Source organism: Nematostella vectensis, chromosome 11, assembly GCF_932526225.1.
Source record: "Nematostella vectensis chromosome 11, jaNemVect1.1, whole genome shotgun sequence".
NCBI lineage: Eukaryota > Metazoa > Cnidaria > Anthozoa > Actiniaria > Edwardsiidae > Nematostella > Nematostella vectensis.
This window is the reverse complement of record NC_064044.1, coordinates 67,299-82,044: the sequence shown is the minus strand read 5'-3', so window position 1 is coordinate 82,044 and position 14,746 is coordinate 67,299. Positions and strand designations below refer to the sequence as shown.

Below are 14,746 nucleotides of genomic sequence, written 5' to 3'. Positions count from 1 at the left end.
GGGTCAATTCAAGCAACTAGTACAAAAGATGTTTTTTTGCAGTCCTTTATTCAATATATTCAAGGTTATCATGCAATTCTGTTGTTTGACTGCATATATATATTTTTTCTTTCTTTCTTTTCATTACAAGTTCTGTATGTGTAAGTGGTGACCATAGCTATGATTACTATTATTTAGAATATTTTTTTACCTACTAACAGAAAACAACTTGACTGCAAAACACTTACTGTAGGGCACTCGATATTAGGCATTACTTTCATGTGGATGTAAGGTTGAAATGTCAAAACCTTCATTAACCCGTGAACTACGCTTTAGCGTATTACACTTTGTGGTGATCTGATTCTATTGTTCTTTTTTGTGTTTTACTAACTATTACCGTTTAACTATCACACTTTGTTTCACGGGTTAATGAAAACCACTCTAATTACTTACAGTAGTTCTTTTTCAATATTATCATTTACTTGTATAATTTAGATGAGCAATACATATTTCTTTATGGCTTTCTAGAGCTCATCTCGTTCCTCATAAATAACAAACAAAATGAAGTTTGTTCTTATTTTGGTGCAAAGGAATCTACAGTAGTTTTCTAATCAGATAATTGTTTTTCTTTTAACACTCACCTGTTATTTCAACAGCCTTACTTGAGTTTGCTTGTCTCAGAAATTGACCTTGCTTAATAAACAAAGACATGTTACAAACTTATTTAATAATAGGTAACAACTGCAATATTGTATGAAGAGAGTGCCCCTCTCTTCCCCCTGCTATTGTTGAAATTATGCTCAAAAAACTTTTACCTCTTCCCTCTCCACCAGTTAAGCATTCTATGTGTGCTTCCCTGTACAAAATGCACCCCTTCAAATAGAACATTAAAGTTCACATACTTGTTTACTTCCTCAAACTCTTTGCTTTGTGTTTTTTGTTTCTTCCTAGAAACAAATTGAATACATATAATCAATAAATCTAGCAAGCTTATTTTGCAAACTCACTTTTTTTTTATTATTTTTGCGCAAAACCTATCAGGATTAAAGGGGTCCAGCACAAAGGAAAAAAAACGAACTAAAAAAAAGCCCATTGGCCTGGGATCGAACCCGGTCTGAAGAACAAAACGGAAACCATACATACGGATTACCCCCATCGGTACGGCAGCACAAGGCTTTTACGGAAGGCTGTGAAGAACCCGAAGGCTCCAAGCACCGATATTTCCGAGCGAATATGCTGTACAACACTCTTGCAAGGTTATCCCAACCCGCGCATTAATTGGGAGGACAATAACCAGGATCCCAGGCCTGTAATACGGTTACGCCACGCACAGCTCGCCGAGATTGTGGATGACAAAAAATAGAGGTCTATTTGGGCGTCTTGGGTCCCTTGGGGACTCGCCATGCGCACGGGCGCATCTCTTTTATTGTGTACATGACATCAAATTAGCGAAGAAAAAAGACGCTGTTTTGGTATCATGTGAAAAGAATAAAATAAATAGAAATAAAGACGTAAGGGGGGAGAATATTGACATATTCATATTAGAATATTGACAAAATCCGCAATATTCTCTACGCTGATTAAGTGAAGCTGTATTTTACTTTAAAGGGGCAGCAGCATAGTACTGCGCATGTCTGGAGTCAGTGTTTATTGTAGGCTTTTCAGTGTCTACAAACAGTTGAACTTTTTAAAAGCTGTTAATACTTTATTAAATGATATGCAATATGATATTGAAAACTATGTTAATTGACAGTTTGTGGTCATTTGTTTTGTTTTGTTTAAAGTCTCCCACATGTACCAAAAGCTCATAAGTCAGTATTAGAATTTCACTGAAGTTCATTGTGTCAGGGCTATAGAGCTATTGCAAATCTCTTAACCATGACACTCCCCTTTTAAAGGAGTGTAACAAATATCACAATTGTTGGTGGGGGGTCTCTGTTGTGTTTGTTTTATTTTTAGTTTTGTTCTATTATTATTATTATTTTCTTTTTAGAGGGGGAGGGGAATTCAGCTAAAAATAGCCAAGGGTCAATTCAAGCAACTAGTACAAAAGATGTTTTTTTGCAGTCCTTTATTCGATATATTCAAGGTTATCAAGCAATTCTGTTGTTTGACTGCATATATATATATATTGTTTTCTTTCTTTTCATTACAAGTTCTATATGTGTAAGTGGTGACCATAGCTATGATTACTATTATTTAGAATATTTTTTACCTACTAAAAGAAAACAACTTGACTGCAAAACACTTACTGTAGGGCACTCGATATTAGGCATTACCTTCATGTGGATGTAAGGTTGAAACGTCAAAACCTTCATTAACCCGTGAACTACTCTTTCGCGTATTACACTTTGTTGTGATCTGATTCTATTGTTCTTTTTTGTGTTTTACTAACTATTACTGTTTAACTATCACACCTTGTTTCACGAGTTAATGAAAACCACTCTAATTAGTTACAGTAATTCTTTTTTAATATTATCATTTACTTGTATAATTTAGATGAGCAATACATATTTCTTATTGGCCTTGTAGAGCTCATCTCGTTTCTCAAAAATAACAAACGAAATGAAGTTTGTTCTTATTTTGGTGCAAAGGAATCTACAGTAGTTTTCTAATCAGATAATTGTTTTTCTTTTAACACTCACCTGTTATTTCAACAGCCTTACTCGAGTTTGCTTGTCTCAGAATAGACCTTGCTTAATAAACAAAGACATGTTACAAACTTATTTAATAATAAGTTACAACTGCAATATTATATAGAGTGCCCCTCCCTTCCCCCTGCTATTGTTGACATTATGCTCAATACACTGTTACCTCTCCCCTCTCCACCAGTTAAGCATTCTATGTATGCTTCCCTGTACAAAATGCGCCCCTTTAAATAGATCATTAAAGTTCACATACTTGTTTACTTCCTCAAACTCTTTGCTTTGTGTTTTTTGTTTCTTCCTAGGAACAAATTGAATACATATAATCAATAAATCTAGCAAGCTTATTTTGCAAACTCACTTTTTTTTATTATTTTTGCGCAAAACCTATCAGGATTAAGGGGGTCCAGCACAAAGAAAAAAAAACGAACTAAAAAAAAAAGCCCATTGGCCTGGGATCGAACCCGGTCTGAAGAACAAAACGGAAACCATACATACGGATTACCCAATCGGTATGGCAGCACAAAGCTTTTACGGAAGGCTGTAAAGGACCCGAAGGCCCCAAGCACCGATATTTCCGAGCGAATATGCTGTACAACACTCTTGCAAGGTTATCCCAACCCGCGCATTAATGGGGAGGACAATAACCAGGATACCAGGCCTGTAATACGGTTACGCCACGCACAGCTCGCCGAGATTGTGGATGACAAAAAATAGAGGTCTATTTGGGCGTCTTGGGTCCCTTGGGGACTCGCCATGCGCACGGGCGCATCTCTTTTATTGTGTACATGACATCAAATTAGCGAAGAAAAAAGACGCTGTTTTGGTATCATGTGAAAATCATAAAATAAATAGAAATAAAGACGTAAGGGGGGAGAATATTGACATCTTCATATTAGAATATTGACAAAATCCGCAATTTTGTCTGCGCTGACTAAGTAAAGCTGTATTTTACTTTAAAGGGGCAGCAGCATAGTACTGCGCATGTCTGGAGTCAGTGATTATTGTAGGCTTTTAAGTGTCAACAAACAGTTGAACTTTTTAAAAGCTGTGAATACCTTATTAAATAATATGCAATATTATATTGAAAACTATGTTAATTGACAGTTTGTTGTCATTTTTTTGTTTTGTTCAAAGTCTCCCACATGTACCAAAAGCTCATAAGTCAGTATTAGAATTTCAATGAAGTTCATTGTGTCAGGGCTCTAGAGCTATTGCAAATCTCTTAACCATGACACTCCCCCTTTAAAGGAAAGTAAAAAAAATCAAAATTGTTGGTGGGGGTCTCTTTTGTGTTTGTTTTCTTTTTAGTTTTGTTCTATTATTATTATTATTTTCTTTTTTAGAGGGGGAGGGGATTTCAGCTAAAAATAGCCAATGGTCAATTCAAGCAACTAGTACAAAAGATATTTTTTTGCAGTCCTTTATTCAATATATTCAAGGTTATCATGCAATTCTGTTGTTTGACTGCATATATATATATATTTTTTTCTTTCTTTTCATTACAAGTTCTATATGTGTAAGTGGTGACCATAGCTATGATTACTATTATTTAGAATATTTTTTACCTACTAAAAGAAAACAACTTGACTGCAAAACACTTACTGTAGGGCACTCGATATTAGGCATTACCTTCATGTGGATGTAAGGTTGAAATGTCAAAACCTTCATTAACCCGTGAACTACTCTTTCGCGTATTACACTTTGTTGTGATCTGATTCTATTGTTCTTTTTTGTGTTTTACTAACTATTACTGTTTAACTATCACACCTTGTTTCACGAGTTAATGAAAACCACTCTAATTACTTACAGTAATTCTTTTTTAATATTATCATTTACTTGTATAATTTAGATGAGCAATACATATTTCTTATTGGCCTTGAAGAGCTCATCTCGTTTCTCAAAAATAACAAACGAAATGAAGTTTGTTCTTATTTTGGTGCAAAGGAATCTACAGTAGTTTTCTAATCAGATAATTGTTTTTCTTTTAACACTCACCTGTTATTTCAACAGCTCTTACTTGAGTTTGCTTGTCTCAGAAATATACCTTGCTTAATAAACAAAGACATGTTACAAACTTATTTAATAATAGGTAACAACTGCAATATTTTATGAAGAGAGTGCCCCTCCCTTCCCCCTGCTATTGTTGACATTATTCTCAATAAACTGTTACCTCTCCCCTCTCCACCAGTTAAGCATTCTATGTGTGCTTCCCTGTACAAAATGCGCCCCTTTAAATAGAAAATTAAAGTTCACATACTTGTTTACTTCCTCAAACTCTTTGCTTTGTGTTTTTTGTTTCTTCCTAGAAACAAATTGAATACATATAATCAATAAATCTAGCAAGCTTATTTTGCAAACTCACTTTTTTTTATTATTTTTGCGCAAAACCTATCAGGATTAAAGGGGTCCAGCACAAAGGAAAAAAAACGAACTAAAAAAAAGCCCATTGGCCTGGGATCGAACCCGGTCTGAAGAACAAAACGGAAACCATACATACGGATTACCCCCATCGGTACGGCAGCACAAGGCTTTTACGGAAGGCTGTGAAGAACCCGAAGGCTCTAAGCACCGATATTTCCGAGCGAATATGCTGTACAACACTCTTGCAAGGTTATCCCAACCCGCGCATTAATTGGGAGGACAATAACCAGGATCCCAGGCCTGTAATACGGTTACGCCACGCACAGCTCGCCGAGATTGTGGATGACAAAAAATAGAGGTCTATTTGGGCGTCTTGGGTCCCTTGGGGACTCGCCATGCGCACGGGCGCATCTCTTTTATTGTGTACATGACATCAAATTAGCGAAGAAAAAAGACGCTGTTTTGGTATCATGTGAAAAGAATAAAATAAATAGAAATAAAGACGTAAGGGGGGAGAATATTGACATATTCATATTAGAATATTGACAAAATCCGCAATATTGTCTACGCTGACTAAGTGAAGCTGTATTTTACTTTAAAGGGGCAGCAGCATAGTACTGCGCATGTCTGGAGTCAGTGTTTATTGTAGGCTTTTCAGTGTCTACAAACAGTTGAACTTTTTAAAAGCTGTTAATACTTTATTAAATGATATGCAATATGATATTGAAAACTATGTTAATTGACAGTTTGTGGTCATTTGTTTTGTTTTGTTTAAAGTCTCCCACATGTACCAAAAGCTCATAAGTCAGTATTAGAATTTCACTGAAGTTCATTGTGTCAGGGCTCTAGAGCTATTGCAAATCTCTTAACCATGACACTCCCCTTTTAAAGGAGTGTAATAAATATCACAATTGTTGGTGGGGGGTCTCTGTTGTGTTTGTTTTATTTTTAGTTTTGTTCTATTATTATTATTATTTTCTTTTTAGAGGGGGAGGGGAATTCAGCTAAAAATAGCCAAGGGTCAATTCAAGCAACTAGTACAAAAGATGTTTTTTTGCAGTCCTTTATTCGATATATTCAAGGTTATCAAGCAATTCTGTTGTTTGACTGCATATATATATTTTTTCTTTCTTTCTTTTCATTACAAGTTCTGTATGTGTAAGTGGTGACCATAGCTATGATTACTATTATTTAGAATATTTTTTACCTACTAAAAGAAAACAACTTGACTGCAAAACACTTACTGTAGGGCACTCGATATTAGGCATTACCTTCATGTGGATGTAAGGTTGAAATGTCAAAACCTTCATTAACCCGTGAACTACTCTTTCGCGTATTACACTTTGTTGTGATCTGATTCTATTGTTCTTTTTTGTGTTTTACTAACTATTACTGTGTAACTATCACACCTTGTTTCACGAGTTAATGAAAACCACTCTAATTACTTACAGTAATTCTTTTTTAATATTATCATTTACTTGTATAATTTAGATGAACAATACATATTTCTTATTGGCCTTGTAGAGCTCATCTCGTTTCTCAAAAATAACAAACGAAATGAAGTTTGTTCTTATTTTGGTGCAAAGGAATCTACAGTAGTTTTCTAATCAGATAATTGTTTTTCTTTTAACACTCACCTGTTATTTCAACAGCCTTACTCGAGTTTGCTTGTCTCAGAATAGACCTTGCTTAATAAACAAAAACATGTTACAAACTTATTTAATAATAAGTTACAACTGCAATATTATATAGAGTGCCCCTCCCTTCCCCCTGCTATTGTTGACATTATGCTCAATACACTGTTACCTCTCCCCTCTCCACCAGTTAAGCATTCTATGTATGCTTCCCTGTACAAAATGCGCCCCTTTAAATAGATCATTAAAGTTCACATACTTGTTTACTTCCTCAAACTCATTGCTTTGTGTTTTTTGTTTCTTCCTAGGAACAAATTGAATACATATAATCAATAAATCTAGCAAGCTTATTTTGCAAACTCACTTTTTTTTATTATTTTTGCGCAAAACCTATCAGGATTAAAGGGGTCCAGCACAAAGGAAAAAAAACGAACTAAAAAAAAAAGCCCATTGGCCTGGGATCGAACCCGGTCTGAAGAACAAAACGGAAACCATACATACGGATTACCCCTATCGGTACGGCAGCACAAGGCTTTTACGGAAGGCTGTGAAGAACCCGAAGGCTCCAAGCACCGATATTTCCGAGCGAATATGCTGTACAACACTCTTGCAAGGTTATCCCAACCCGCGCATTAATGGTGAGGACAATAACCAGGATCCCAGGCCTGTAATACGGTTACGCCACGCACAGCTCGCCGAGATTGTGGATGACAAAAAATAGAGGTCTATTTGGGCGTCTTGGGTCCCTTGGGGACTCGCCATGCGCACGGGCGCATCTCTTTTATTGTGTACATGACATCAAATTAGCGAAGAAAAAAGACGCTGTTTTGGTATCATGTGAAAAGCATAAAATAAATAGAAATAAAGACGTAAGGGGGGAGAATATTGACATATTCATATTAGAATATTGACATAATCCGCAATATTGTCTACGCTGGCTAAGTGAAGCTGTATTTTACTTTAAAGGGGCAGCAGCATAGTACTGCGCATGTCTGGAGTCAGTGTTTATTGTAGGCTTTTCAGTGTCTACAAACAGTTGAACTTTTTAAAAGCTGTTAATACTTTATTAAATAATATGCAATATGATATTGAAAACTATGTTAATTGACAGTTTGTGGTCATTTTTTTTGTTTTGTTTAAAGTCTCCCACATGTACCAAAAGCTCATAAGTCAGTATTAGAATTTCACTGAAGTTCATTGTGTCAGGGCTATAGAGCTATTGCAAATCTCTTAACCATGACACTCCCCCTTTAAAGGAGTGTAACAAATATCAAAATTGTTGGTGGGGGGTCTCTGTTGTGTTTGTTTTCTTTTTAGTTTTGTTCTATTATTATTATTATTTTCTTTTTAGAGGGGGAGGGGAATTCAGCTAAAAATAGCCAAGGGTCAATTCAAGTAACTAGTACAAAAGATGTTTTTTTGCAGTCCTTTATTCGATATATTCAAGGTTATCAAGCAATTCTGTTGTTTGACTGCATATATATATTTTTTTTCTTTCTTTTCATTACAAGTTCTATATGTGTAAGTGGTGACCATAGCTGTGATTACTATTATTTAGAATATTTTTTTACCTACTAACAGAAAACAACTTGACTGCAAAACACTTACTGTAGGGCACTCGATATTAGGCATTACTTTCATTTGGATGTAAGGTTGAAATGTCAAAACCTTCATTAACCCGTGAACTACGCTTTAGCGTAATACACTTTGTTGTGATCTGATTCTATTGTTCTTTTTTGTGTTTTACTAACTATTACCGTTTAACTATCACACATTGTTTAACGGGTTAATGAAAACCACTCGAATTACTTACAGTAGTTCTTTTTTAATATTATCATTTACTTGTATAATTTAGATGAGCAATACATATTTCTTTATGGCTTTGTAGAGCTCATCTCGTTTCTTATAAATAACAAACAAAATGAAGTTTGTTCTTATTTTGGTGCAAAGGAATCTACAGTAGTTTTCTAATAAGATAAATGTTTTTCTTTTAACACTCACCTGTTATTTCAACAGCCTTACTTGAGTTTGCTTGTCTCAGAAATTGACCTTGCTTAATAAACAAAAACATGTTACAAACTTATTTAATAATAGGTTACAACTGCAATATTATATAGAGTGCCCCTCCCTTCCCCCTGCTATTGTTGACATTATGCTCAATACACTGTTACCTCTCCCCTCTCCACCAGTTGAGCATTCTATGTATGCTTCCCTGTACAAAATGCTCTCCTTTAAATAGATCATTAAAGTTCACATACTTGTTTACTTCCTCAAACTCTTTGCTTTGTGTTTTTTGTTCACTTCCGCGATATCTCGAATTTTTTTTTGTCTTACTTTCCGGGACATTGTCTGTACGTGTCCTATTAATGTTTTTCGTGTAAGTAAGCTTGGGTTAGGACTATATAAGGCCTAAGCAAGCTTTTGAACGTATAAAATCTTGGAAATCTTTAGTTTGTTAACCTCAAATCTTTCCTATAATTATTTTTGTTAAACTAAGACTGGGTTAGGAGTCTGTAAGGCTAAATAGGCAGTTTGGATAAAAAACATCCTGAAAAACTTGGATATTTCTTATGTTTGTTCCTTCTAAAACTTTCCCTATAGACTATTAGGCAAAAATAAGAGTTGCATAGGACTCCCTTGGCCCCATCAACACCCTTTACAGAAAAAAAATTCAAAAATTTCGATTTTTTTTGCGACGATTTTTTTCGGTATTCAAAAAATTCCCAAGAGCCAGTAAAGGGCAGCAAACAAGACTTTGACATATGAGATTTGTGTCCTATCGCAGCTCTGTACCATAAGCGAAAAAAATCTCCAGAAACTTTTTTGCAAGTACGACTTTTTGGGAGTTAAAAATGGTCCAAATTGCACATTTTCCCTAAAATATCTTTGCAAATATTGACTTTGTAGAAAAACAAACTGCATAGCGATATATGGTTTATCCAGAGCATTCAAATGAGCCTATGCACGTTAAGATTGGATGAGTTTGAGTTTTTCAGTGGTCAAACAAGGTCCAAAAAAGCTCCAAAATCTGAAACCTTCAAAAAACCAAAATCCTTAATACTTGTCCAAATGAGTCGAGGTTGGTATCATTAGAACCCTGACAGTCCCTGGAGTGTAACTCTGGTTTCGGTTTTTTCATAAGTGCGCATGCGCATAAATTATCTCCAAAAAACCGTCCCCAAAATGTCCCGGAAGGTACGGGACAACTTTTTTGGCCGAACTACTAGTGCTAAAATTCTCAAACTCGGTATGCTCTATGTACTCAAGAAGGGCTATCTAACCGTGCAATCAGAGTTTGATTCGATTAAGAATTGACAAAAGCCGCTAATCTTTTTCCCTACCTTCCGCGACATTCTGAGTAGGGCCTTTGGACTAGGCATCTAGTCCGATTGCTCTCAAACTTGGTCAGCGTAAAGAAGGTATCGCCACTTACTTAAGGTAAGAAAATCAAAAGCATAGCTTTAAAGTAAAGCTGTTAAAAAAGGCAGGAAAAAAGGCCAAATTGCACCTTCTCCCTAGAAAATCTTGGCAAATATTGACTTTGGAGGAAAACAAACTGCAGAGCGCCTATATGGTTTTTCCAGAGCTTTCGAATGAGCCTATGCACGTTAAGATCGGATGAGTTTGAGTTTTTCAGTGGTCAAACAAGGTCCAAAAGTGGTCCAAGGTAGAATATGGGCATTTCTGAAGTTAGTCGTAGCCTGCCCAAAGTCACGGGGAAGGTCCAACTATGCTAGTAGACACTAACTAAGAAAGATTCAGGACGAAGATTAAAGTTTAGACTTTTTTTTGCAAACTTCCCAAAATTTTTTCTGTGCCGACGATTTTTGTTCGATTTTCAAAAAGTTACCACGAGCCAGGAAAGGGCAGCAAACAACACTTTGATGAATGAGGTTAGTGTCCAACCGCAGCTTTATGTTATAAGGGAAAGAAATCTCCAGGAAAAATTTTGCAAGTACGACTTTTTGGGGGTTAAACATGGTCCAAATTGCATCTTCTCCCTAAAATATCTTGGCAAATATTGACATATGACATATGGTTTTTCAAGAGCTTTCGAATGAGCTCAAGCACGTTAAGATTGGATGAGTTTGAGATTTTTCAAAAAAATTGGCCAAGTTTGAGACTCTATAACTTCTCAGCAAAAAGTGTATTGCTAGGGTTAGGTCAATCCAATAAAGAACAAGTCTTGTTCTTTACACAGATTCAAACATCGTGAAAATCGGATTAGTTTTGACAGAGATATGATTTTTCAAAGTAGAGTATGTACTTTTTCGGTCGAAAATAAAAAAAATTCATCATCCAGTTTTTACTCAAACTCTTTCAAACTATAGACTTCAAAAGACCTCTTCAAGGTGCAGCACATACAGTAATTACATGAGATTTGCTTTGAAAACAAAACAGTTACTCAAGAAACGAATTTTGATGTTTGACTGGCTGCCGTTTCCCTATTTTTCAAGGAATTAAGTTCAAACTTGTTTCTGATAGACTTACGTAATACCAGTATTACGTAATTGACGCAATATTACGTAATTGACTAATTTGAATTTTTGACCTTCCACAAGGTTTGACCCTTTGACCAAAAAATTTCCTCCATTGTGGGAAACTTACACATTTTCGGACTTGGCATGGTCTAAACAACAGGAAATGACCTTTGACCTGTCTCCAAGGTCAAATTTCCGGTCTTAGTAGAAGAGTGAAAAAATCGAGTTTTCAAACTCCTATAACTTTCAGGGCTTTTGAGATAACTTGTTCATATTCGAGGATCGTATAGGGGTCACTCAGATGATTATTATGGTATGCTTAGCTCTGATTGGCCGAAATTGAAACGGCTATAACTCCGCGAATACTCAAGTTACAGGCAAGTCCTTTGGAGTGCTAACAGGTACCATCACTAGCTACCACCTAATACCGTTTTGGTTGCCATGGTTACCGTTGAGACGAAATTACAATTTTAATTTTTTTTTCAAACGGTTCCCACGGTCTCAAATTTGTAAATATCGAAAAAGCAACTACATCCTGTTCAAGAACCCAGTGAGGACTATCAGTTCCCAAAAGTTGATTTGTTTATCACGTTCCCATGGCAACCTACAGCCTTGCAAAAATGACGAATTTGCACATTTTCAAAACATCATAACTTTTTCAAAAAAAATGATAATCCAGATTTCTCTTCTCGAACGTACACATCCATTCTTCGTCTATACATTGCCGCAAGCAGTAAGTAAATCCAATGTATAATAACAAAGATATGATTTTTCAAAGTTGGGTACCAATTTTGGGTCACGAAGTTAAAAAAATTCGTAACTCCTCGAATATTTGCTCAAACCGGTTAAACTTTTGGAGTTAGGAAGACATTCACTAGGCGCACAACATACTTGGACCGGCTCGCATTTGCTTTCAAAAAAAAAGTTCTTTTACCGAAAAATATTTTTTTTCGAAATCCCTAAATTTTTGGTTTTTTGAGATATTGACCGCGGCTTATTTTTTTTTTAGACTTCCGGCAGCATGGTCTACACGCATGCCAAGCGACAATTCCCGGATGTAAGCAGAAGTGGTCAAACCGGCGAAAAAAAATGTCCCGGACGGTAGGGGATTTGGGTGCCGTATCTCAAAAATTATTCATCCGATCTGAAAACCGATTGCACCATTGGAAAGCTCGTTAAAAAGTACCCTATAGTTGCCTATGATTCAACCCACGAATCCTCTGTTATGACCCTTAAAATTCATTTCGCTACCTTCCAGGACATTTTTGGGGGGTCAAAATTGTGACTTTTTTTTTGCTACTTTTAACATATTTGCTTTTAAGCTATGCTCTTGATTTTCTAACCTTAAGCAAATGCCGATACCTTGTTTATGCTGACCAAGTTTGAGAGCAATCGGACTTAATGCCTTGTCCCCAGGCCATACTCGGAATGTCCCGGAAGGTAGGGAAAAAGATTGGCTACTTTTGTCAATTCTTAATCGAATCAAAATCCGATTGCACGGTTAGTTAGCCCTTCTCGAGTACATAGAGCATACCGAGTTTGAGAATTTTAGCTCAAGTATATAGACCCTAAAAGTTGTCCAATACCTTCCGGGACATTTTTTTTTTAGTTTTTTGGAGATAATTTATGCGCATGCGCACTTATGAAAAAACCGAAACCAGAGTTACACTCCAGGGACCATCACGGTTCTAATGATACCAACCCCGACTCATTAGGTCAAGTATTAGTGATTTCGGTTTTTCGATTTTCGAAAAAAAGATCAAGGTAGTGTTTCAATACAAGAGATACACTGGACTTGGTTCGGTAACCCATATAACCTAGTTGCCTTATCCGATTGAAATGAAATTTTAGGGTTAGGTAGCTATAGTAACGGTCTACAGGGTTAGAGAGTTTCATTGAAATCGGCCGAGTATTTCCGGAGTTATAGGCAAAATAGTGAAAAAGGGACATTTTTTATTTTCGACTTTTCGGACACTTAAAGTTGGAATTTTTAATTTCTGACAATTCGACAATAACCTACACGCAGAACTCTACTTAAGGTTATATTTTCATCTCAAAAGACCTTTGGGATCATCCTCTAACAGTCCCCCAAAAATCCCCTACCTTCCGGCCTACAACTCTAGTTAGGGTTAGGGTTAGGGTTAGGGTTAGGGTTAGGGTTAGGGTTAGGGTTAGGGTTAGGGTTAGGGTTAGGGTCCCATGTTCTATCCAACAATCACTAGTTCCAAGAAGATCAGTGAGCCCTTTGAAGAAATATAATTGGAAACTGAAGAGTCATAACTTACCAGGAGAAGAAAATTGTTGGTTGTGCCATCGTCAGAGGCGTCGAGAAGAATATCTCTGTATTTGTCCAGATATTCCCTTATGATGACGTTCAATCTGTGATCTTCCTGAAAGTGAAAAAAAAAAGAGAGTCAGCTAATATGATCACGTCACGGAGTCTACACAGAGTATTTAAGTAGAAAATATGTGAAAACAGTAGTAGCACACATAAAATTCCATTTGTGATAAGAAGAAGATTAAATGGTTACTTTATTATAGTTTAAACAAATAATCGTGTTTTCCCATATGCTGTTGTCACGCAATCTACAAGCACATGTCAAAATAAAGGATAAATCACAAATGAAAGACTTACTGGCAAATTTGTGACATCAACCCCATGAGAGCCATATGTTTTGTAATCCTCGAATCTGAACATGAGGGTGCCATCTGAATTCAAGACTAATGAATTCAGTCCCTGGACGTGTTCTCTGTCACCGGACGGGGCAATTCGCAGTGTCCGGATCTCTTGTCCTCTGGAAGGAGGTATCAATACGAAAAGCGCGATCGACAGCAGATTCCTGCTCTCCCTAGCCTTGGCACTCTAGACAAATCAAAGCAAACTTTTTTTAGCAAAATTGTGAGTAGAGTTCCGCTACCGCCGACCCAAGACGGCATGCCTCGACCTTTCCAACAACAATTCTTAAAGAATTGTAAATTTTTTTTGAGACGAGACGAGTACACACATTTATGGTTTATAGTGCCAGTGCTCTTGAGTCTGCCAGCTTATATTATTATATGCTCCAAGTAACGCGGGAAACGGCCTTCTGCGTTTCTCTTACGGATCAAATCCAAGATGGCGGTCGAGTTAGTTAAAGTGTCAAATCCCACCAATAAGAGCGCGTGTACCAATCAGCCAATCACTTTTCATGATAAGAATCTCCGTGGATTTATCCACGGAGATTATGCTAATTGGCCACGTGTGCTACAGAAGAGATTATTATATTCCTAAGGTGCGGAAAATTTGATGATATCTCAGGCTGGACGTTCTCATAAAAAAGATTCCTTTTAAAAAAAGAGTTTAATGCGGGAGAATACAGTAAATGTATGGATATTTTATAATCAGCTCGAGAAAAGGTGACAGCCTAACCTTATTGGACAATAATCGCTGTTGTCATAACAGTTTCCAAAATAAGAAAATAAATGCCATACTTAGGATAGCTTCAAATCAATCTTATTGTCGAGAACATATACCGAGAATTATCATTTCTACAATATTGAGCGATGTTATCACTTATAAATGATTCAGATTTCTCACCTTTCAAGTTGTCGGTAAGTAATCTACCTATAGAATGAACAACGTTTTTGGAAAACAGAAAGTTTA

General features: G+C 36.3%; 1 long non-coding RNA gene across 1 annotated transcript; it reads right to left on the bottom strand.

Annotated features, from left to right (window-relative positions):
* Positions 1-13,369: 13,369 nt before the first annotated feature.
* Positions 13,370-14,247, bottom strand: LOC125573684. Its single transcript, XR_007314166.1, has 3 exons — positions 14,109-14,247; positions 13,739-13,966; positions 13,370-13,493 (listed from the first exon to the last, which is right to left on the bottom strand). It is a non-coding gene; the product is annotated as an uncharacterized LOC125573684 (long non-coding RNA).
* Between the last annotated feature and the right edge of the window lie 499 nt (positions 14,248-14,746).